The sequence below is a fragment of the Rhynchophorus ferrugineus genome, unplaced genomic scaffold (genome assembly GCF_030347505.1).
Source record: "Rhynchophorus ferrugineus isolate W39M unplaced genomic scaffold, kcgeb_rfMv2 rfM9, whole genome shotgun sequence".
Classification (NCBI taxonomy): Eukaryota; Metazoa; Arthropoda; class Insecta; order Coleoptera; family Curculionidae; genus Rhynchophorus; species Rhynchophorus ferrugineus.
Genome location: NW_027472588.1, coordinates 27,440,567 through 27,445,384, shown reverse-complemented (window position 1 = coordinate 27,445,384; position 4,818 = coordinate 27,440,567).

Sequence of the window (4,818 nt, the reverse complement as noted above, 5' to 3'; positions counted from 1 at the left end):
TGTAAGGACTCTTTAGTAGTGTTTTTAGATATAAATCTTATAAGTCTCTTTAGTATAACCATGAGTACATTTAGTATCATCAACAATCATCAATAATTAGTTGTTTGTAATGAAAATGAAATTTTAATTGTGTATATTTCCAAAATTTGTAATACTTTTTTATTTAGTTAGAGAATAATCCTACCGACTGGTCACTAACCATAACCAAACCAAATTAGGATGGTTATTCGTCAGATTTTGCATTACTGTCTAGGAAAATTTACAATTACAATTACAAATATAAAGTACCTTCGAGGCTTTCGAGATTCGAACCCACTATTATAGCAACAGAAGGAAAACCGTCCTGTTGCTTTTACCTTATTATTATAACAGTTTAGATTAGTTGGATTTAAACATTAGAGGAAATATTTTCTCTTGTGAAAACATCGATGAAGTTAGTGAATTAAAGTTTTGTTACAATATTCACTGAATTCATTAGATTTATATCATATTGACTTAAAATAATAACCATATTAATTAAATCATCTCATTGTTCACTGTTCTTCCGATAACATTTACATTAGGTATGCTTAGTACAATCTTAATTTATTAAATTAATTTATTGCTATTGCTTAGTTGTATTTGCATCAATGTACAAGCAGGATGGCGCAGGATCAGTATGTATTTCTCAAATTTATTTATTTGAGCTCGAGTTCGTCGCGTGTTTCTTCGTTGGTTATGTAGCGATAAGCATTCGCAATTAGACGAAGACAATTTTATTTGCCATTGTTGGATTGCTCATTGGTTTGAAGTTCTAAGGCAACCTCATATTTCCTTAGGTCCAAAATATCTTTATGATTTTCTGGTAAACCAATCTCTTTAATTTTAGATCAAGTTTGGAGTATTTTGAGGCTAATATATTAATTAAGTCTGATCTGCTCTGTTTTTTAGGTAATATGTCTAAAGGGATTTATAGAAAATTTTATAGGATATTTGAATTATAAAACAGTTTTTTCCTTATTATACGATAAAATTTTATAACCCACTGTTGCTGCTTAGAATATATTTATAGGAAACGTTATATGATAAAATATAAGCAAACATGAAAATCAAAAAAAGGTTCTTTTAAAAATCTGATCGAAAAAAACACCTTCGGTCCGAATAAATATTTCGCCGTTCGCTCTTCTTTTTTTTGGTTTTGTTTTGTTTTGTTTGCATGACGATGGGGAACGAGCGACGAGAATTATAGCGACTGTCCGATGGTCACCCCGATCGCCGAACAATCTAGTGTCTGTCAATAAACGCCCCCTGTCGGATCGGTCCGATAATATTTCCCGGGGGACGTCCGTGACATATTGTATTTTCGCGACCGTCTCCACTTTGAATACGGAATCAGGAATTTGAAGATTTATTGTTAATAACGGGGAATTGCAGCGGGCATTTTATGGGACGCGTGTGGACCTCCGGGATTACGGAGAAAAGGGAATTACTAATTTTTGTGCAATTTTGGGAGTCGGCTCTGGCCGATCGTGATTTGTTTTGTTTCATATCGGGCCTGTTCGTACAGACATATTGGGTTTGATTGATAAAAAGCACCTTTATGTGCAAATACCAATTTACACAAAAACCATTTCTTTATCACTTGCTCAAGATACCGAATAGTAAGGATGCATATTTTTAGATGTATTATTTAAAAAATATAATAACGTATAAAATACCAATTTATACTTCGTAGTTTTGATGAAATAGATTGAAGTACTTTTTTCTTATTATATACGAACACTTTTTTAATAATTCTGTTAATTAAAGTTAGATTTCACTGTAAAATAGACATTCATATTCTATAATTTAACATAAATAAACAGCTTCCTAAATATAATAGATCAAAGGGGGATCTATTTTGAAGGAAATTTTGGGAATCCTGTTTTCTAGAGTATAAATATGGCCTACGAATTAATTTTAAAGCATTTGCAAAAGATGCTGGTATTATGTATTAAGTCGCATCGGGCTAATTTGTAACCAACTTCATGTTGAAGCCTCACTTTTCAATATGTGTCGATGCGGCGAAGTGTGAGCAAAATATTTTTCGATGCGCTAAAAATGTCTAAATTTGCACCGAATAAATTGTATTTGCGAGAAGTTTTAAATTTTTACTACAATTTCAAGAATAAAATGGATGAAGGTCAGCGAATGCCGTATGAAGTTTAAGGCAACCGTGTTCCATCGATATCAAAATTTGCATAGCAGCTTCGACGTTTTGGAAGCGATTTTAACATCGCATAGAGCGTTGTGGATAGCCAAAACGATTTGAAGAACAGAATTTGAAGGCATTAGTTAATGAGACCATTAATGACGATTGCTATCGACTAAATGTTGCAAAACCTTTTAAAACATACTAGGAAACATTAAAAGTGGATGTGCTACCCTAACCGCCGTATTCTCCAGGCCTTACTTCTTCTGGATACTACTTCTTACAACTTATGAGTCATGAGCTAACTGAGCAAAGCTTCATTTCTTATGAGGATAACCAAAAATAGGACGATCCGTCTTTAGCCACAAAAGATACAAAGAGGCATCGTTCTTTGGAGATGAAATATGTAAATTGCCTGAGAGATGGGAAATAGTAGCGGCTATCGCCATAATACTTTGAATGAAACACGTACCGACTTTTCAATATAAAAATTCAAATTTAAAAACATCCTTTAAAATTGATTTATAAATTAATCCAAATTCCCAATAAGTTTAGTTTTCATTGTGCCAAATCAGGTGCTTGAATGTAATTTAATCGACGACATTTGTTGATGAATATGCCAAATATATATGTAAACAAATATTAGACAACCAAACTAAACTGTTAAATACCGTGGCTTTGGCATTTTCTATATAAAATAATAGTTGTTCATTTAATACTATTGAATTATTCAGTTTATATAGGAGGTAAGCATTAAACGCTTAAAATTGCACTTGTTTTTTTTTGTGGAAATCTGTGGCCGAGTCCAAGTTATCATCAAACTCTTATCATGATGCTGATGGATCATATCCCCATTACTGGTTTTGGTTTCAATGGTTTAAATATAGTGATTTTGATGTTAATGACAAGATGGCCTGAGGCCAAACAATGTACAAGGACAATTAATTGCATGATTTATTGGAAGAAATTCCAGTTTAAACACTTAAAAAGCTTTTAGAAGTGAATCATTTCTTCAAGATGAATCAACTATTTCATGACCTTTGACATACAATGAGAATAAACCGTTTCAACATCGCCAATTTTCTGTGGTGCATTGTGACTGGCGATGAAAAATGGATCTACTACGACTATCTCAAGAGCAGAAGCACATGGATTAGCCCAAGAGAGAAATCCATATCGACACCGAAGTGGAATATGTGTGGTTATACATATAAGTCTTTCTGCGCATATGGTAGCATCAGCAAGTTATAATGCATTTTAGTCTGCTTTAACCAAATAAAACTGATACTGCAGTTATCTTCCGATGCCAATTGCATAAATATGGCGACGTGTGATTGCATAAAAGACCAGCAATAGTCAGCAACAGACAAAAAGTCATCTTTTTATTTGACAATGCTTAGTTAAACATTGCAAGGGTTCTGAAGGATACATTGTTGCTGATCGAAAGTGAAGTTATTGTGCACTCAGCGTACCTACCAGACATATTCTGATTTATACATATTCAGATCGATGCAGCTCGATTGAATGACTGTCTAACTGACAATAATTGAATCGCTGTCAAACCATTAATTATTTCGATACAGTATCACCATATTACCAGGAAGGAGGAAGCAATTGTAAAAATTATGGAAGATATATAATAATATATATTTAAATAATTTTTATGAATAAATGTTATTTTAAAGTGAAAACATGATAAGAATAATGCATATACCAATTAGCTGTGTTATTATAATTCTGAAAACTATAATGGAATGCTTATCTGGATTGATGGAACCACACAATAAACACTTTTCTGAAAAGGTATTTTTCAACCTAATGTAAAATATATTAACCGAAACTAATCCCACTAAAACTAATGAAATAATACACCAAAGAATGTACTTAACATATGACTATAAAGTTTTGCCCACAAATAATTGTTAAAAAAATAATAATTGTGTTTAATATTGAAATTCAAACTGAAATCGATATCTTTCTACATCTTCGAGCACGACTAATCCCATTCGAATGGCAACTACTTCGGCGACCTCAAGCTTTTAGACACAACACGAAAACCACATCAGAATTCGAACAAAGGGATTTATCACTGTACAATTATGTTTCCTGAAGGATTATAACATACGGTGTAAAGCCAATTAGCAGGAAGGTTAGGATAGAATAAGCTATAAGGCTCAACTAGTATATTAAATCGGGTAGATTTGTTTAAACCAAAATGGTTGTTATTTAATATTTCGTATTCAAATTTCAAATATTATTAACATTAACATTTATTTCATATTAAACGAGTTAAATTACAAAATTAAATTTAAATAGAAATATTAAAAATGCCTTAACATATTTTTTAGCTATGGTAAAAAATTTCTATTTTTTGTGTGGAATGCGAAAATTTACAATCTAAATTATTATATATCTTTTAATTACTTATCGCTAATATCGTTGCACTAGTTAAAAAAATATCACTCAGATTTTTCTGCAGCATCTCTAATATCTGCAAATTTCTGTAAAAATACTAATTTTCAACATACCAAGGAATATTAACTATATTTCTTATTACTTTATTCTATAATTTCTGTTCTAGTTAGGTATAATACAGTCCAACCAATAAAACAGCCAAGACCCATCATAAATAAAGTCGAATATTCTGC